Source organism: Hemiscyllium ocellatum, unplaced genomic scaffold, assembly GCF_020745735.1.
Source record: "Hemiscyllium ocellatum isolate sHemOce1 unplaced genomic scaffold, sHemOce1.pat.X.cur. scaffold_103_pat_ctg1, whole genome shotgun sequence".
Lineage (NCBI taxonomy): Eukaryota > Metazoa > Chordata > Chondrichthyes > Orectolobiformes > Hemiscylliidae > Hemiscyllium > Hemiscyllium ocellatum.
The window spans coordinates 2,566,028-2,587,456 of record NW_026867652.1 but is presented as its reverse complement, the minus strand read 5'-3'; the positions used below and the strand labels follow the sequence as shown (position 1 = coordinate 2,587,456).

At 44.1% G+C, this 21,429-nt stretch overlaps 1 non-coding gene across 1 annotated transcript; it reads left to right on the top strand.

The window, feature by feature from the left end:
- Positions 1 to 2,398: 2,398 nt before the first annotated feature.
- trnah-gug (transfer RNA histidin (anticodon GUG)) lies at positions 2,399 to 2,470 on the top strand. The gene has a single exon. It is a non-coding gene; the product is annotated as a tRNA-His (tRNA).
- Positions 2,471 to 21,429: the final 18,959 nt, after the last annotated feature.

The following is a 21,429-nucleotide window of genomic DNA, read 5'->3' as shown; positions in this document are numbered from 1 at the left end:
TGTGTGGGAAGGGATCACTGAGCAAAACAACCTCCGGAGACTCCAGCAGGTTAACATATCCCATCAGGAGTTCGATTATGTTGTCAATGCTGCTGTTAATCCCAACCAACTGCCTGTTCCGTGGCGTCAGTGATAGAGTCATACAACATAAAAACCGGCCCGTCAGACCAACCAATCCACGCTGAACATACTGCCAAAATGATCTAGTCCCATCTGCCTCCTCCTGTACCCGCTGAGCGGTGATAATGCCCTTGTAGTTTTATTACTGTATTGTTAATCCAAATCCCAAGTAATATTTTGGGGTCAAAGGGTTCAGATCCTGGCAGGACAGACGGTGGAGTTTGAAGACTCTCGTGATGACGTGAATCGGTTGGTGTGGAAACTCCCACCTGATTCACTCATGCCAGTTCGGGAAGCAAACTACCATAGTCATCTGTTCTATCCCACATAAAACTCCAGATACGTAATATCGTGGTTGACTCCTAACAGTCCTCTGGGAAATAACAGATGTACTAGGCATGAAAGAAAATATTTTATTTTAGAAATCCCACTTTCCCATTCATGGATGGATCCAATTTTCCTTTAAATGTTGCAAATGCATCCTCATCCATCACTTCCTCAGCAAGTTAATTGCACACGTAAAACACCCTCTTTAAAAGAAGTGTCTCACATGTCTTTTTTTATAATGTCTCTCTTTTTCTCTTAAACATATAGCCTCTCGCCTTGAAATTCCCCTTCTGGGAAAAGGCAGCTATCGTTAACTCTAGCTTACCTCTCAATAATTCATAAACTTCTATCAGGTCACTGCTCAAACCCCTAACCTAGAGTGAAAACAGTCTCAACTAGGAAAAAGTGAATACTGCAGATGAGAGACCAGAGTCGAGAGTGTGCTGTGCTGGAAAAGCACTGCAGGTCAGGCAGCATTTGAGGAGAATCGACGTTTCGGGAAAGAGCCTAATGAATGACACTTGCATGAAATGTTGATTCTCCTACTCCTCGCATGCTGCCTTACCTGTTGTGGTTTTGCAGCACCCCAATCTCGAATCTGAAAATAGCCTCAGCCTATCCAGCCTTTCATTATAACTCAAACATTTCACAAAAGGCAACTTTTGTGTATACCTTTTCTAAACCTATTCCAGCTGAATAATATCATTCCTACAACTGGGCGCCCAGAACTGGACATAATATTCCAGAAGAGGCCTCATCAATGTCCTGCAAAGCTTCAACATAACGTTCCAACTCCTGTGCACAAAGGACTGAGCAATGAAGGGAAGTGTGCCAAAGCGTTTTTAACCATCCTGTCTATGTGCATTGCAAACTACAAGGAATTATGTACCTGTACCCCTAGCTTCCGTGTTCTCCAACACCACGCAAAGCCCTACTCTTTTTGATGTACAAAATGTAATACCTTCCATTTATCCAGATTGAACTCCATGTTACATTTTTCAGTCCATCGACTCTTTGGATTAAGATCCTTTTGAATCTTAGATAATCTTCCTCACTGTCAATAATTCTGATGTTGCCTGCAAACCTACGAAGCATGCTTGCTGTGAGTTCCACTGTTTTCTCATGTAGATCAATGACTCATTTTTACTTACGGTGGCCGTCATTTAGCAGTGTGCAGATCATACAACAGTTAATCATGCAATTAACCATGAGGAAGAAAGCCGCAGACTGCAGGGAGATATCAAACATTTGGAAAGAAAATTGGTGAAAGCAATTCATTCCAGGAAAGTTGTTGATCGTGAAGCAGAATCAAACGTCAAACCAGCCGCCAATGCTCCAGTTGTGGCACTGAGCTGTCTCAGCAAGATGCACTGTAGATTGCTATGTCATTATAAACGGGAATAAATTTTCCCTTCTGCCGCTTCCCCCCCCCTTTGACCAGGAACACTCCCAACCTCGGAATTGCTTGTGCCTCTAAACTGTCATAGAAATACCGTGCATTCACCGGTTGTATCACTGGAGCCATCGAGTAGCTCTGCGACCTTATTCCCAACCGATTTCAAGTTGGATCTTCGCGACTGCGCCACTCAGTTCCTATGATGCTGGGGCTGGGAATTGCGACTATGTGTCAGCAGGAGTTACTGCCTTGTGGGGGGAAACTGGTGAAGGAGCCGATGTTAAACTGCATTGCTATTGAAGCATACATTTCAACAAAACCTGCACCGTCCCCGGAGTCTTTGATGTTTTGGAGTAATCTATTTATCTCAGCCTTCAGCATATTAATGATGGAATCACCACTGCCTCTGGGGGCACCGATGTTAAACAGTCAGCCCATTCTGAGTTCCCACATATCTGCCACTTTTCGCTAATTACTGATATTGTTCATTCCGTGCTCTGCCTAACATTTCTTATGCTACTGTAGTGCAGCAATCAGCGTGCTTGTCTGTGTGTTGCCGTGATCGTATAGTGGTTAGTACTCTGCGTTGTGGCCGCAGCAACCTCGGTTCGAATCCGAGTCACGGCAGTAATTTTTCTATCTGCTTCAGCTTTTGTTAAACACAAAGGAATCATTTGTTTTAACATGGAAATTTTCTCCAAGGTGATGAATTTTTTCCTTCAAATTCTGCTCGCTCAAATCTCTGTTTCATATGTCAGAATTCAAATCCACAGTTCCTAGAGATTTCTCTCCCTCCTAAGATCACTAACTGAACTTTCCGTCCCACACCCCCGTTTCATTAATTTAGAGACGCCGGTTTTGGACAATGATGTGCAAACTTAAAAATCACACAACACCAAGTTAGAGTCTACCAGGTTTAAATGGGCACTAGCTGTCGGAGCTATGCTCTTTCATCATGTGGTTGTGGAGTCATTTCTTATTTCATTAAGGCACTGCAGAATCTCACATCGATACTGTTCACTCTGTGCTGCTGCAGTCACTGTCGCTGGGTGAACGTGCCCCAAGCCCACGATCGGGACATGAAAATCAGTTGATACATTTGGTTACCGCTGTTGTGAGATCAATGCTCATGTAGCAGATTTTACTGACATGGACCAGAGATTATTTGTGATGCCAAAACATATAAGACTATGGGCTAAACAATGGAACACTTGATTTAGGTCGTTAAGCAGTTGTGTTGAACAAGTGAGGCCACAACAGGCTGAAGGGTCTCCTTCGATGTTGTTGTCCTCCACAGTATCGTGGTCAGTGTCCCCGCCTGTCACGGGGCTCAATTTTCCGCTGGGGGCATCGTAAATGTTTTAAAATTGTCGCTCTGTTCCCCAGTGAAGGTTATTAATGCCTGGCCTTCCATTCTCGATTGGATATGTCACAGGAAGGACAGTGCTGTCTGAATCAGCGTGGAGACGGGCTGCAACTCCTGGGGAGAGAGGGTGTCTGTGAAAGTGCAAACAGGTGAGTTGTGCAAACTGCACATTGTGTTTGTGTTGGAATGAAAACCATTACATAGAGTTGTTCCTGACTGACATGTTTATTTAAAGCAGGAATCTGAGGAAGAAAACAAAGTAATCACTCAGATCTGAGTGCAGAAACATTTCCAGCAGCACTAATGAGGTTGTACAGTGGAGAACCGCGTTTGGATGCATTGAGCTCGGTTTGAGGGCGCAGCTTGCTTTCACTCGGCTGAGTTACCAGTGTGTAAAGCCATTACACATGATACAGATAGTGTTCAATGTGATGGTACATTTGCTCAGTGGTTCGCACTGAGCGAGGTGTGAGGTGGATTGGCCATGTTAAATTGCGTTGATGTGTCCAGGGAGTGAATTCAGTAAGTTAAGTGAATTAGCCATGGGTAACGCAGTGATAAGGTCAGCAGTCACACCATGCCAGGTTTTATTCCAACAGGTTTATTTGAAATCACAAGCCAGAGGCCTGCGGGGATAAAGAGGGGAGTTGGGCCGGTTGAGATGCTCTTCAGTGTGTCCCGACAGACTCGATTGGCTGAATTGTACTTTCTGCATTGTAGGGAATCTGTGATTCTATCAGAGAGGACACTGTCAGCGTTTATTGGCTGCTAAGACATTAGAGACGATGCTGAAGGCGTTTAGTGGGGACGGAATTTTATTTATTTGGGTATTGGAAAATTTGAAACTGAACCAAGGAAAACCGAATGGAAGTTGGATAGAGTAAATAGTTGGTAAATTCACTCTTTCAAGTTCACAAATTTCTGAACGTCAGGAAATGAAAACCATCGATGTCGGACAAAGAAATGTGGGAGCAGAATTTCTGTCACTCAGAGAAACCGTTTCCAAAACATTTGGGAAGGCATATTTAGAGACACACAAGCAGTGAGTTTCACCAGGAGAGAGACAGCCTGTGGCCAGGTAAGAGTGCAAAAGCGCGGTGTGGGGAGTGGAAGGTGCGAGGAAACAATGTCTAATTTGGACGGCTTTAGATGCAAAGAAATACCCGACACGTATGCAGCTGAGTAAGATTCCGCAAAAGAAAAACTCAGAGTTTTGAAAGATTTCTATTAATATTCCTCATGAAGCATTATAAATGGAACTGAGGAGATTATGTATATTGTCAAAGAAAGATATTCCACAATGAATAGGAAGTGACCCGTCTCTTGGAGATCGATTTCCTGCTTTAATCCCATGCCTTAAAGATGAGAGGACAACCGCCATGATGTTGGGTTCATTTGATACCCACCAAAATCTGCCAAAGTAACTGAAACTCAAAACTGGCATCTTGTTTTGTAGTTTAACCTTCTGTTTTTCTGATCAGTATTTTCTTTAAGCTGAAATACATTCGAGGCAAAATTGAATGCAACATTAATCGTTCCAGTGATATAAATCCAATTCACTTCGGATCATTGCAAAGAACAGACTGAGGTTGCAGCAAAAATAAATAAAATGAAACGAACGAAATTGCATTTCCGGGAATTTTATCCAGTTCAGGTTCAGCCATATGAGAAAGCCCATCGAGCTAAAACATCACCTTCACTTCTCTCTCCCTATATACTTCGTCACGTGAGAGAGAAACTGAAGAATTTATGCGTCAAGACTAAATGTGCGTGTGAATGTGACGGGAATTTCATGTTTACTGGTTCATTCTGAGACAGTTCCGACACGGAATGAATCAAGGACAGGTATTCCTTCCAAGGACGAGGACAATTCCTTCGATTTTGCTGGTATTATTATTCCGTTGAAAGCAGAAACATAATGGTGTGGATTCGATTCCGCTCAGGGAATTTCTTATCCCCTGGGTGCACCATTTGTAATCTTGACGGGGTCACATGTGAGCCCCTTTGCAATGGGCTGAAGTGGCCACGGGGTTAAGGTGACAGGTTGCTCTTCCATTGTGCACGTGTGGATTTGAATCCTACTCTGGCTGTTACTGCTATCAAACGCAGCTTTGGTTTCCCTTTATGCCTCACATCTTTAATACACATTGGATGGAGAGTCTTGCTCTTGCCCTTCATTGCACCGGAGATTTGTGATAAATCGTTACCTCATCAAAGTAGAAATAAAGCAATTTGTTTGTGTTGTAAGTTAAATTGGGATAATGAAAAGGAATGTAACGTTTCTTTCCTCCTTTCATTCCATCTTGACTTGCTATGAATTTACATCGAATGAAAATGAAACAAATAAGGAGAGATCAGGTGCAATAGCTTATCCAGTGGGATTGTGAATTTTAACAAAGTTCTGATCAGTGTTTAAAACAGTCAATTAGAATTGGAACCACAGTAAGCGTTTCCAATGAAATGAAACTTCAATTTTTCACAACCTTTTCCTGTGTGAATTATACCGTGATCCAGCTTCCAGTGTGATCACCAAGTTGGCACAATATAAGATCCACCAATTTCCTTTAGTAAGCACACCTTCTGCACATACCCATCTGCGGAATGCCCAGTGCCATTTGTTGTCTCCAGGCCACATCGCATTTCTTCTTCATGAGCTTATGAGCCTAGTTCCCGATCTGTCTGATCAGTTTGTAAACCTTTTCTATCACTTCATCCCATCCCCTCAGAATTCTAAATTTATCAATAAAATGATGTGTTAGACCAAATGATGTAGGATTGGAAGTCGGCCATTCAGCCCATCGAGTCTGCTCCACTATTCAATGAACTCATAGCTGATCTGAAAATCCTCAACTCCATTCTCCTGCCTTACATCGACAAAGCTTCGTCGTCTTTCTGGTTAAATATCTGTCTGGCACAGTTTGAAAAAACACACCAACTCCGCCTCAACAACAGTTTCGGTAAGGAGTTCCACCGACTCACTGGCCCCTGAGCAAAGAAATTACGCCTCATTTATGAATTAAATAGGCAATATTTAATACAAATTTCATGTCCTCTGGTGCTCCCTTCATACCAGAGGGTGAAGCACCTGCCCGTATCTACCCTGTCGAGATCCCATGAATATTGAACGTTTATAAATATTATTATGTGATTACAGAGCTCCACTCCGCCTCCTTTGTTTCAGGGAAATAATCCCAGCCTAACCAATCATTACACGAAGATCCATTTTATCCAGATTTTGCAACACGTTTGTAAATCTCTGCTGTCCCCTGCAGCGTCCAGACACATTATTAAGGCAGGTGGAAAAATTAATGTGAGGCAACTTTTGAAATTACAAGCACAGACGGGAATTGAAACTTGAAATCAGCTAGCGACTGAAAACCACACAAGGACGAAATACAGTAATGATAACTCTGGCAAATGAGAACCTAATCATATCCCATTGACATTCAATGGCTTTCCTTTAAACTAATTCCCCGTGTAATCGTCCATGGAGCTAGTACTTAGGAAAAACGGATTGAGGTTGTCTATAGAAACACTTTGACAACAAAATCATGTCCGTTGCTATACAGTTTTTAATTATAAACTCAACTCGTGTCTCCGTGAATCCTACATCGTTTGCAAGGCACAAATGAGACGTGGAACATACCTCTCCATTTGCCTCGATGGGTTTCACTTCAATAACACTTAAGGAACTGGGCACCGTCCACGACAATGCAGTCACTTGATTGTACCCTCTTCAATAACTGAATATTTATTCTCTTCACAGCTATATCACAATTGCAGCAGGGTTCACCAACTACATGATGCACTGGACTAAGTCATCCGTGCATTTTTGATAGAACCTTCAAAGCTCAACAGCTGTACTGACTATAAGGACAAGGTTGAAATATGCAAAGCAACGCCACCACTTGCAAGTACCCCTCCAAGGACCATAGCACCCTTACTTGGAAAGGAATCAGTGATAAACTCATTGACTGGTGAAGCAGTCTTGATTGGCAAAGTTGCATACTTCAACCTTCCAACTTTTATCTTAATATCTAAGAAATATTGATGAATGCAGACACCAGATTTGTGCTCAGTCCTGTAGCTATTTCCGAATTTTGTGGTTGTTAAAGTTCTACTATCATCTACAGCCTGGGGTCAACAATAGAAAATATCCGAAAACCCTCTCAATCAACCGATTCCCCTCAAGATGAAAGTGGTGCTGGAGAAGCACAGCAGCTCCGACAGCATCTGAGGAAAAATCAACGTTTCGGGCAAAAGCCCTTCATCAGGAATGAGACTGGGAGCCTATGGGGTGTAGAGATAAATGGGACGTGGGTGGGACAGGGAAGAATTTAGCTGAGAGCGCAGTAGATGGAAGGAGGTGGGTGATGGTGATATATAAGGGAGGAAGGTGGAGTGGATAGGTGGGAATGAAAATACACAGGTTGGACAAGTCAGGAGGACGGTACTGAGCTGGAAGGTTAGAACTGGGGTAAGGTGGGGGAGTGGGAATGCGGAAACTGATGACGTCCACATTGATTCCATGGGGTTGTAGTGTCCCGAGAAAGAAGGTGGAGTGTTCTTCCTCCAGACGTTGGGTGGTGATGGATTGGCGATAGAAGTGGCCCAGGAACTGCATGTCCTCGGTAGAGTAGGAGGGGGAGTTGAAATGTTTGGCCATGGATCAGTGGAGTTGATTCTTGCAGGTGTCCTGGAGATGTTCTCTGAAGTGCTTTGTCTGAAGACATCCGATCTCCCCAATTTAGAGGTGACCGCATCAGGAGCAACAGACACAACAAATCACACGTGAGGTATTGCAGGTGACATTTTCATGGATGTGGAAGGATCCATTGGAGTCTTGGGAAGAGGTGAGGGGGAAGATGTGGGCGCAAGTTGTGCAATTCCAGCAGTGGCAGAGGAAGGTGCTGGGAGGTAATGGTGAGACATTGGAGGGCGTGGACTTGAGTAGATAGTAGCGGAGGAAAAGGTCTTTGAGGAAAGCGGATAGATTTGGGGAGGGAAATATATCCCTGGTTGTGGGGTCAATTTAGTGATGGTGAAAATGTCAGCGGATGTGATATATGTGGAGGTTGGTGAAATGTAAGGCGAAGACCTTCCTCTGTCCTTGTTCTGTTCTGGTTGTGTTTGGAGGTGTGGACTTCATGGATGGAGGTACGGGACATGGATGAAATGCATTAGAGAGCATCTTCAACCACATGGGTGGGGAAGGTCTGCTCTTGAATGAAGGAGGCCATCTGGTGTGTTCAGTGGTGGAACAGGTCCACAGGGAGCAGATGTGGTGGATGCGGAGGAGTTGAGAACACAGGATAGCATTTGTGCACGAAGTGGGGTTGGAGAGGTGTAATCCAGATAGCTGTGGGAGTCAGTGGGTTTCTAAAAAAAATCAGTAACACTGACCTCCAGGGATAATTTTCCCTCCCCACCCCATCCACTTTCCGCAAAGACTTTTCCCTCCACGACTACCAAGTCAAATCGACGCCCTCCAATGACCCACCCTCCCCTCCCGGCACCTTCATCTGCCTCCACAGCAATTGCAAAATCTGCGCCCACACACACACACCACTTCTGCCAAATGCCACAAAGAAGCCTTCCACAACCACCAAAGTTTCACCTGCAATTCCAAACATGTCATTAAATGCATCCATTGCTCCCGATGCAGTCTCCTCTACAGTGGGGCCACCGGACACCTTCTCGCAGAGCGCTTCAGAGAAAACCTCCAGAACACTGGCAACAATCAACCCCGACGTCCCGTGACCAAACACTTCAACACACCCCCCGCGCCACTCTCCCGAGGACATGCAGGTCCTTGTTCTCCTTCACCGCCGCTCCCTCACCACCCTGGAGGAAGAATGTCTCGTCTTCTGCCTCATGACACTTCAATCCCATAGCATCAATGTGGATTTCACCAGTTTCCTCATTTCATCTCCCCCCACCTTAACCTAGTTGCAACTTTCCAGCTCAGCACTGTCCCCATGACCTGTCTCACCTGTCTAACTTCCCTCCCACCTATCCATGCCACCCTCTTGTCTGACCTAACACTCGTATCCCCACCTCCACCCACCCATTGCACTCTCAGCTAAATTCTCCCAACCCCTCCCCCCCCCACTTATTTCGCCAACCTCGAGGATCCCAGCCTTATTCCTGATGAAGGCTTTTTGCACAAAACGTCATTTCCTTCTGCAACTTGGATGCTGACTGACCTGCTGTGCTTCTTCAGCACCACTTTAGTCTTGACTGTAATCTCCACCCTCTACAGTACGCACTTCTGTTCAACTGATTCCCCTATCCATTGATCTTCAGCGATCATGAATGTCCACTCCCAGATCTCTTTGTCTGTCTACATCACACAGAATACTCACTGTTATTGTTTCTTCTCCACAATTTCGTTAACACTCATTGATCTGGATTCAATTCCATTCAACATTTTATCTTTCCACCTGATTGATACATCACTGTAGTCTCTGATATTCTTAATCATAGTCAACTACACGACCATTTGTTACATCATCAGCAAACCTCAGAATCATGGCAATTACAACTAAGTCTAAATCATTGGTCTACATCAGAAAACAGCGAACTCCATTGGAAACATGCATCCAGACATGGTTCCTTGCTGGTTTGGATTAACAGCTTCAATAACAGCAGAATAGAACTCCTGCTGTCATTTGTAAACTAGCTGGTGACTCTGTCAGTTGGTCTCCTGAGTGATCACCTCTCACATATGGGAGTGGTGACTGACCTGTGCGCATTGTGACTGAGTGAGTTTACACCTCAGCGGGTAATTGAATCCCTTTCTGCACTCACCCCATGGCCCTGACTTCTTGACGCTACGGGTATCCTTGTGTCTATTTAGTTTGACAATCAGTTGAATTCGAGTCCACACAGGCACTATTCCCATTTTCCACGTTGTTCGTGTATTTTTATTCTTCCTTATTCTCCCATGGAATGTTGTTATCATTGGTCTGAAGAGCATTTGTTGTTCATTCTTAATTCACCTTGAACTGAGTCAGAGGGCATACATGGGTGAATCACGTTATTGTGGGTCTGGAGTCCCATATATACCGGACTCGTTATGGTTGGCAGATTTCCCTATCGAAGGGAGATGACTTATGAGTGTTCAGTAAAGTAAAGTTATTGTCTCTGTTCCTGAGATTGGGTTTTTTTTTCAGATTTTATTCATCGAATTTAAATAACAGCACCTGCCACCTCCCAGTCACAAAAGATTACTAGCCCAATATATCGCCGCTGCACTGACAACTCCCTGCTATATTTCTCCATTCAAAGAATGACATTGTCAATTCAGATTATCCCAGAGAGAATACGACGCATTTCTGAGTTGGAATGGAAGCAATGTACGCTGGATTAGAGTGTTTACTGGAGCAGGAGACTGATGTGGAGACGATGTGAGCAAATGCATTTCTTACTGTCAAAGTAACAAAATACCGCTTTGTTAAGGAAAATCTCTGAGAATGCTTTCGATTCACCGACCTCTCACTGAAAGCTCCAGCGTGCTCCCTCTGACCCAGTCCTCAGTGGAGGTTAAAGCTGCTGCTGAATCTTAATAATATGCCCTTCCACCCCACTTTTGACCGGAAGCACTCCCAGCCTCAGCATTTCATGCACTTGGATAAATAGATGAAGTATTTTCCATGGGGTCGGGGAGTCGAAAACTAGAGGGCATAGATTTAGTTTGAGAATGGAAAGAAATAAAATAGACCTAAGGGGCTACTTTTTTCATACAGAAGATGCTGCATGATTGGAATGAGCTGCCAGAGGAAGTGGTGGAGGCTGGTACAATTGTAACATTTAAGAGACAATTGGATGGGTATACGAATAGGAAGGGTTTTGGAGGGATCTGGGCCGGGTGCTGGCAGGTGGGACTAGATTGGGTTGGGATATCTGGTCGGTATGGACCGAAGAGTCTGCTTCCCTGCTGTATATCTCTGTGACTCTATGACCGGGCCTTTGCCAATCATGTCACTGGTGCACCAGAATAGCTTCACGTGCTCATTTCCACCGCCATGTCTGGTTAGGTATTCGCAGCTGCGAAACAAAGTGTGTCTGATTCTGGTTCTAGGAAACTGTTGTTAACACATTGTTAATAACACATTGTTATTGAAACATACATTGCACCAATGTCCCACACCATCCCATGGCCCTTTATTTCCCGAGAAATGTTTCAAAGTCAGTCTTCAACATGCAGTATTCGATGGAACCACCACAGGTCTGAGGATATCGAATTCAAAATTCAGCAAATTGTGTACCCCACATGTCTGCTATCGCTCGCCTAATATTCCTGTCTTGTATCTGTTACTCTTCCTAACATATCCTCTGTCTCTGTAAACATTGCTGTTTTTAAATGCGTGTCTCTGCATGACTCAGTGATGGTTTGAATGTTAAAATATTCTGCATGGTGGCCGCAGTCAGCTCGTTCGAATCCGAGTCACTGCATTTTAGTCCATGTGACTCATGCTGAAGAAACACAGTAAGAAATTAGTTGATTTTACATGAAAGCATTCCCTGAGATTATGAGTTCATTTTCCCATCAACGCCCCCCACCCCCCCTCACACACACACACATCTCTTCTAGTCATATGTCAGGATTCAGACACATCCATTCTCGGAGAATTCCCTCCCTCTCGCAATCACTTTCCTCTTTTAAGTTTAGTGAGTAAAATTAGGACGCATGGTATTGCGGGCAAAATACTGACTTGGATTGAAAATTGGTTGGCTGACAGGAAACAAAGAGGCTCCCTTTCTGAATGGTAGGTGGTGACCAGTGAGGTATCGCAGGGATCAGTACTAGGACCGTAGCTTTTTACAATGTACATGAATGATATAGATGATGGTATTTAAAGTAGTTTTAGTAAATTTGCTGATGATACAAAGCTGTGTGGCAGGGTGAACAGTGAGGAGAATGTTAGGAGATTGCAGGGTGACCTGGACAGGCTAGGTGAGTGGACAGATGCATGGCAGATGCATTTTAATGTGAATAAATGTATGGTTATCCACTTTGGTGGCACGAACAGGAAGGCAGATTACTACCTAAAAGGAGTCAAGTTAGGTCAAGGGGCAGTACAACGAGATCTAGGTGTTCTTGTACATCAGTCAATGACAACAAGCATGCAGGTACAGCAGGCAGTGAAGACAGTTAATAGCATGCTGGCCTTCATAACAAGAGGAATTCAGTATAGAAGCAAAGAGGTTCTTCTGAAGCTGTACAGGGCCCTGGTGAGACTGCACTGGAATATTGAGCGCAGGTTTGGTCTCCAAATTTGAGGAAAGACATTCTGGCTATTGAGGGAGTGCAGCGTAGGTTCACGAGGTCAATTCCCAGAAATGCGGGACTATCTTACAGTGAACGACTGGAGCAACTGGGCTTGTATACACTTGAGTTCAGACGGCTGAGAGGGGATCTGATTGAGATATATAAGATTATTAAAGGATTAGACACTCTGGAGGCAGGAAGAATGTTTCCGCTGATGGGTGAGTCCAGAATCAGAGGACATGGTTTAAAAATATGGGGTAGGCCATTTAGAACTGTGTTGAGGAGAAACTTCTTCACCCAGAGTGTGGTGGATTTGTGGAATGCTCTGCCCCAGAAGGCAGTGGGGGCCAAGTCTCTGGATACTTCTAGGAAGAGTTGGATACAGCTCTTAAGGATAGTGGAAGCAAGGGTTATGAGGATAAGGCAGGATACTGATTGAAGATGATCAGCCATGATCATAATTAATGGTGGTGCTGGCTCGAAGGGCAGAATGGCCTACTTTGCACCTATTGTCTATTGTTCCGCTCTCATTTCCCTTACAATCACTTTCACAATAACTTCGTTGAGTCTATGCTGCTGTGCTCATTATTACTGGGTGACGATGCTCAAGTCTTACCATTTGGATGTTCAAACCAGTTGATCCATTTTGATACCGCAGTTGTGAGATCGATCCTCATGTCACAGCTTCTACTGAGATGGACCAGCGATTATTGAAACATCAAGCATAGGAAAAGGGCACAGGGCAGCATTGAGAAAAAGAAACTTTATTTAAAAAACACCAGTTTCTGTCGACATCTACATCATTTATTTCACTTGTTCATTCGGCTCTAGCGAGACTATTGTGTGCAGTTATGCAGGGGAGGTTTGCCAGGATATTGTCTGTGCTGAAGAAGAGTGATTGGATAAACTGGAGTTGTTTTTCTTAGAGCAGAGGAGATTGTAGGGCTGGGGGGGGGTGGTGGTGGATGACATAATTAAGATGTACAAAGTACTGACGGATATGAATATATTGACTGAAATACACTTTGATGGAGATTTCGATCATTGGGGACAATCGATTTACGGCCAGAGGAGGAAACGATTAGAGTGAATGCGTGGAAAAACGTTTTCAAATAGTGTGTGGTTGAAATCTGGAACACAGTGTATGCAAGGAATAGAAAAATCAACATAACTTTCCGACGTATTCAAATGTGAATTTGTGATGCCAAGACATACAAGGCTGTGGGTCAAGTGATTTGAAAAGGAAGTGGACAGTTAAGCGATTATTATTGAGCAATACAGATGATCCATTCCAAGTACTGGTTATTAATACCTGTCCCTCCATTCTCGAAGGACATGTCACAGGAAGAACTGTGCTATTTGAATCAGCGTGTGGCAGTACTATTGCTCCCGGGGAGACAGAGTGACAGTGACAGTGCAAACACGTGAATTCTGCAAGCTGTACCTAGTGTTAGTGTTGGAATGAAAATCATTAGATACTTTTGCTCCATAGTGAGGTTTTACTTATAGCAGGTAGCTCAGGTAGATATACATTCTACCGCCCTTTCCCACTGGTCCATACCGCTGAATACCGGCATTATGCAGGAAAATTTCTTTCTGTACACCATCATCAAATCCGCCTCTACCCTCAGCACTTACTCATCTGACACCATTACACGAAATCCCTGAAGGTGTAATGCTGCTCGTTTACGATGTCTCTCCTCACTGTGTAATGTTCCAGTGATTTATCTGCCCCTCACTCAATTTAGCAAACTGCATTTTCTGCTCACAGTGTGATCTCGTCGAGACTGAGGAGACAAAAACAGAACGGGTGACAAACGTGTGTACACCTACCTTCTGTCTGCAAGCAAAAAAGCCCCTGAGCTTCCAGGTTCCTGTCACCTCAACATCCCACTGTGTTCCCATGCCTCCATTTCAGTTTGTTGTGCTACAGAGCTCGCGCGAGTTGGAAGAGCGGTACTTCATTTCCTACTGAAACACCGTGCAATCTTCCATACTCAACATCGTGTTCAATCATTTTAAACCCTGTCCACCTTCTTTCACGTTCCTGAAACACCGACACATACCATTCGTTCCAAAGGCGGATCGTTTGGCTCGAAAATCTCTCCCCAGATGCACTAAGACCTGTTGATTTTGTTCAGATAGTTCGGCTTTTCTTTGGATAGTTTTGTTCTATGCTGATTGCCAGCCTTCAGAAAACGTGTGTTTGCACGGGAGAGTGGTCAGTGGAGATTTACCAAGGTGGTGCCTGAGCTCGACCATTCCCCCTGCGAAGGTAAGCGAAAGTGAGGGCTGCAGATGCTGGAGCTCAGAGTCGAGAGTGTAGTGCTGGAAAAGCACAGCACGTCAGACAGCATCTGACGAGCAGCAAAATCGATGCTTCGGGCACAAGCCACCCTATTCGATTACCAACCGATGCCTGGAGGAGGAACGTCTCATATTCCACCTTAGGACCTTGCAACCACACGGGATAATGTATATTTCAACAGCTTCCTCATTTCACCTCCACACATTATCCCAGTTCAATGCCTCCAAATAGGCACTGCTCTCTGGACCCAGCCGTCAATCCCTCCTCTGAACTATCACATTCTCCCTCACCTTTATCCACCTATCGCTTTCCCAGCTTCCTGACAATCAAACCATTCCCCTCCCTCAACCCCGACTGAAAAGTCTCATTCCTGATGAAGGGCTTATGCCCGAAACATCGACTCTCCTGCTCCTGGGATGCTGCCTGACATTCTGTGCTTTTAAAGTACTACACTTTCGCCACTGCAAAGATAGATGAGCTCGACTGGGGCTCTCTATCTGAGAGCGGAGAAACCTAGAGAGGAATTGATTAACGTGCACAGAAAGGGGATAGATACGTATGACAGGAATAAAATTCTTATGAGAAGAGTTAATAACCAGGGATATAGATAAAACGCTGGAAAGAGGATGTTCAGAGAAGATTTAGGAAGAATGCTTACATCCTGAGAGTGTTGTTTGTCTGGAACTCAATGTTGAACGTGTGGAAAAGCTAAGAGTCAGCAAAACACTTCAGGAGTAATTAGCCGAACACTTGTGGAGCTAAAGCATGCACGGACAATGACCAGGTACGGGCAAGTGGGGCGAGGATACACAGGTGCTTGATGAAAAATTTGAATATCGTAACTTTGGGAGCAGTAAAATGGAGCCTAGCGCAGCTCTGTGGCACAATGAAAGACGTGTTGGATATCTACTGTATTACGATTGCGATTCCAAGTTTGTGGGTTAAGTCCCACCAGAATCGGGTTTAGTTCAGATTTCAGCGGTATCAACGATTGTTCTGCTGATTCATCATTAGTTCCCATCGTCTGGAGTTCTGGCCCCTGCTACTGACCAGAGAAGATTCCTCACTTTCTTGGTGGTGAGGTTTGAGGGAATCATATCATTTCAAACATCATCAGCCCGGAATCGGCTGCTCATTCACAAAACCCACGGCAGAATCCCACTGTCTCTAAACACATTTCCCTCCCACAGTTACACAGAATTTTTCGGTTTATTCAGTGTCTTTTTCGCTTTGGGCAACAGGTTGATGTGGATGGGCTGGGAAAAGACATTGACGTGTTTGGTCAGCCATAATGATATCAAATGGCGGGGTAGTGTTGGCGGGTTAAATGCCCCCCTCTATTCCTCTCTGTCTGTGCTGTTTCTGACAGAGGGTTCTAAACAATAACAGGATGAGGACAATATGAATCTACACCACGGAATCCTAAGGTCCTCCCCTTTATTCCACTGCTTTCACAGCTGGGATACACAGTTCCTGTTGCAGCTTTAGATCAGAAAGTGAAGGATTCTCCCAGGCGCTCTGTCAGACTGCATGCTCCTTCACACAGTTTTCCAAGTGGGCACATGGAGCAAACGGCCATGTAGCTACTGGGGATTCAGGGACAGATTTCCCCTTTGCCTGGCTAGAGTACTGGCCACAGTAATAAACATGAATTTGGGAAATTCAGTATCTTACTCTGGGTTCTTATCACTTTACAATTTAAACTGAAATTCAATTTACTCTTGCATAACATTCTTCTATCTTCATTATTCAGGAAAACTGTGCAACATGTCCTTGGATGTAGGAATGGTGAAGATTGATGACATGTGCAGTTTGTTTCATGTTGTCTGTAGGAACTTGCAGAAGGAAGTTAGTGAAGTGTCGTTGAATCGAATTCTGTGCTAAATTGAAGCAGACCGAATGAGAAACCCTGTGACAGCGATAATATAACATTGTCTGTAAACAACGCAGCGACACACAGAAACCCAGTTTTCAATCAATTCTATTTTTCGCATCAGTATTCTGTGTCCCATTTCCTGAACTTGATGCTCGAAAAGTCACAGGTCCATATCAGTTCCTCCTCTTCTGCCTAGCTTTAATTTCAGAACACCAGCAAAAGTAGAGCGGGCGGGTCGAAGGTCCCAGAGGTACGAGTAGGGCACGTTATAGGTTTGCTGCCAGTGGCTCCAATGCAGCAACTGATCTGCGCTTGGTACTTAACAGCGTGTCAAAATGCCTCAGTTGTAATTTCAATCCTTATATAAAGCTCAATTTACTGACGTTGATCAGGAATTATTGGAGCATCAGACTGAAGCGTAGTTGAAGAATAATGTCGAATGAAGCAACATCTATTCTAAAAACTCCAGTTTCTGATTTGTGGGATTGTTCTGTCTTTGGGAAAGACATTAATTATTAATCGTAAAACTGCACTTATTCCCCAGGTGATTTTCCATCTGTGCATCAAGAAACAGAGGTGATAATTTAGCTTGATGATCTTTTCCAAATCTCTGACACTGCTGTGGATTACATTATTGAAAAGGTTGTTCAACTCGTTGCATATAATCCTGTTTGCTACAAACTCACACAGCTCATTAAACCGTTCGAAAGGAATTAGATTTACCTCTTTGGGTAGACTGAATGTTGTCAGTGAATCTGGTAAAGTCATGACACAGAGTTTTGCTGCTGTGCAGAACAGAGGAGTCTAATAGGAATAAAGACGAGTCTTGTCGCTGGATTTTTCGGAGGAGGTCATTGCGTATTAAATGAACTCAGTCCCGTTCCTGGTCATTGTGACCAAATGTTCAAGGCAACAGATGGCAATGATAATGGTGCTTGACATCGACAGGTCCATTCCTACTCACTAGAGTCACAATTATATTACAGATCAAGAGGCGGTGGAGATGATGTTCCTGATGGCAAGCTGAGACATTGTGACAATTAATCCCACGTTGGAAGTCTCAGTCTATACCATAAACCAGTTAGCCAGGGGACTGAGCTAACGGCTTACATTTAATCCAAAGATAAAACAAACAGCTCAGTACATTAACAATTTATAGCAGTTCACGTGAAACCAGCTGCTCCACCTTTCAACACACCAGCTCTTCTTACACTGAACATGTTCAGTTGAGGTATTATGCAATTTCTTTCCGATGAACGCTAAACCATTCGTGAGTGTGTCACTTTTGCCGCCCCATCCAGGATTCCCAGAATCCCTGTCACTGTGAAATTCGCTCCTTGTGTGTCTGCATGTGGCCTTTCAAATATGCTGGAATCATCTTCTAAAATGTTTTTTTTTCTTTCTGAAAAATCATCTCCGATTTCAAAAACTCAGAATAACAAGTACCTGCTACAAACTTCTTCGTCGTTTCTCGCTGGTTTAGAAGCTCTGACCTCGAGTTATGCACTCACCTGAAGGAGCTAATTTCCCTCTTATTTACCCTAACCATCCTGACATCCGCTGGAAATCCTCCATTAGGACACAACTCAGTCATTCCTGATTTGTGTCATGTGATTCTTCCTCTATTCCACCATTAAACCCCTTCTTTTCTTTTCTCGTGGCTTTATCTCCCAGTAAATCTCATTTCCGTCGTCTCTAATGATTTTGTATCAAGGGAAATCTAACCATATCCTTCCTAAGCATATTCCACCCCCCAGCCTCGTGTATTTCATCATGTCTTTATATCCCAGTAAATTGTGTCCTCTGAAATCATGCTGTGTCTAATTCAACTCATGAAAACGTACCACATTACTGGTACAGGAAAGGTGTGGGCTATTTCACTTACAGCTGAATCAGTTGGCTGCAGCAACATTGGGTCAAATCGCAGTCACATAGGTGGCTGTTGTTCTCATTTTTATTTCTTCTCAACGTGTGCTTAAGTAACACAGTGAGAAATCAATTAATATTGATGACATGAATAAGGGGGCGTGTTAAATCTGAGGCGATGAGACGAGGGAAGTTTTGATTAACATAGACCAGCGATTGTTCAAATCTCAGGCACACGAGATTGACAGGGAGCGATGTTATGCGAAATATGCTGTCTTGGCAAATGCCAGTGTTATGAGTGTGGGTGTAACGTACTTTTAATGGTGCTGAAATGTCTGGTGAGCACAAGGAATCCAGAACAAGGCAACAACATAACATTTAGAACATAGAACATAGAACAGTACAGCACAGAACAGGCCCTAAACCTACGATGTTGAGCCAAACATTGATCCTCCATTTTTGCACACTCAAATTTCTGTGACCATATGCTGTCCAGCAGTCTCTTAAATGTCCTCAATGACCTTGCTTCCGCAACTGCTACTGCGTCGCATTCCATGCTCTCACAAATCTCTGTGGAAAGAACCCGTCTCTAACATCCTCTGTGTACTTTCCTCCAACCAGCTTAGAACTATAACCCTCGTGTTAGCCATTTCTGCCCTTGGAATGGTCTCTGGATATCGACTCTATCTATGCCTCTCATTATCTTGTCTACCTCAATTAGGTCCCCTCTCCTCCTTCTATCCTCCAATGAAAAAATTCGAGCTCAGTCAACATCTCTTCATAAAGTTAAGCCCTCCAGTCCAGGCAGCATTCTGGTAAACCTCCTCTGAAGCCTCTCCAAAGCATCCACATCTTTCCTATAATAGGGTGACCAGAACTAGACGCAGTTTTCCAAGTATGGTCTCATCAAAGTTTTAAAGAGCTGAAACAAGATCTCACGACTCTAAAACTCTACCCCCCGTTAATGAAAGCCAAAACACCATATGCTTTCTTAACAACCCTGTCCACTTGGGTGGCTATTTTAAGGGATCTATGTACCTGCACACCAAAATCCCACTCTTCATCCACGCTGCCAATAATCCTATCTTAATCCTGTACTCATCTTTCAAATTCGGCTTCCGACATGCATCATCTCGCATTTATCCAGTTGACCTCCATCTACCACCTCTCAGCCCATCTCCGCGTTCTGTCAATGTCCCACTGCAGCCTACAATAGACCTCTATACTGCCAACGATACCTCCAACGTTTGTGTAGTCTGCAAACTTGCTGACTCATCCTTCAATCCCCTCATCCAAGTCATTAATAAAAATTACAAACAGTAGGGGCCCAAGGACAGAGCCCTGTGGGGACACCTCATACCACTGACTTCCAGGCAGAATATTTTCCTTCTACACCACTCGCTGTCTTCTGTTGGCCAGCCAATTCATATCCGGACATCTAAGTTCCCCTGTATCCCATTCCTCCTGACCTTCTGAATGAGTCTACCATGGGGAAACTTATCAAATGCCTTGCTGAAGTCCATATACACCACATCCGTAGCTCGACCCTTTCAACTTTTCGAGTCACATCCTCATAGAACCCGATAAGTTTTGTGAGGCATGACGTGCCTTAAACAAAGCCGTGTTGACTGCTTTAATCAATCCATGCTCTTCCAAATGATCATAAATCCGATCTCTCAGAATCCTTTGTAACACCTTGCAGACGACAGACTTACTGGTCTGTAATTGCCGGGATTCACCCTATTTCCTTTCTGAAGTGAGGAATTACATTTGACTCTCTTCCGTCCTCAAGTACGACTCCAGTGGGAGAGCGAGGATGCAAAGATCTTCGCAAGTGGCGAAGTAATCGCATTTCACATTTCCCAAAGCAGCCGAGGACAAACCTGGTCGGGCCTGGAGACTTGTCAATCTTAATGTTTTGTCAAATTTTTCAGCACATCAGCTTCCTCTATCTATATCCATTCAGCATGCACACCTGTTCTTCAAAGGTTTCATTCATACAAAGTTCGTTTCTGTCGGAAAGATAAAAGCAAAAATCTCACGTAGGGCTTCCCTACCTCCTCAGACTCCACAAACATGTTACCAACGCTATTGCCCGACACTTTCTTTGACATTCTCTTATTCCTCACATAAGTGTAAAATGCCTTTGTGTTCTCCCTAATCCTTTCTGCCAAGCCTTTCTTTTGCCCCCTCCTGGTTCTCCTTAGATCATTTTTGAGCTTCTTCCTTGCTGTCTGTCATCCTCTAGAGCTGAGTTTGACCTAGTTTCCTCCACCTTATCAAAGCTACCTTCTTCCTTTTGACGAGAAGCTCCACCGCTCCGTCATCCAACGTTCCTTTATCTTACCCCTTCTTGCCTGTCTCAGAGGGACATATTTTTTAATCAGTCGTAACAACTGTTCCTTAAACAATCTCCACATGTCTGTTGTGCCTTTACCATGGAACAATTGCTGCCAGTCCATGCTTCCTAACTACGCCTAATTTCTCTTCCCCAATTAAATAAACCTCCCATTTTGCCTCATCCTCTCCTTCTCCATTGCTATGTAGAATGTGAGGCAGTTGTGGTCACTATCATCAAATGCCCTCCCACCACAAGATCTGATACCTGCCGGCTCGTTTGCAAGCACCAAGTCTAGAATGGCCTCTCCCCTCGTCGGTCTGTCAACGTACTGAGTTAGGAAACCCTCCTGAACACACCTTACAAAAACAGCTCCATTCAAAACTTCTGCTCGAAGGAGGTTCCATTCAATATGGGAAAGTTAAAAATCACCCATAAACACAACCCCACTATGTCCACACTTTTCCAAAATCTGCCGAACTAAGCTTTCTTCAATCTCCTGCTCTTATTGGGGCCTGTAGTAAATCGCTCTAATGTGGTAACTGCTACCTTCCTGTT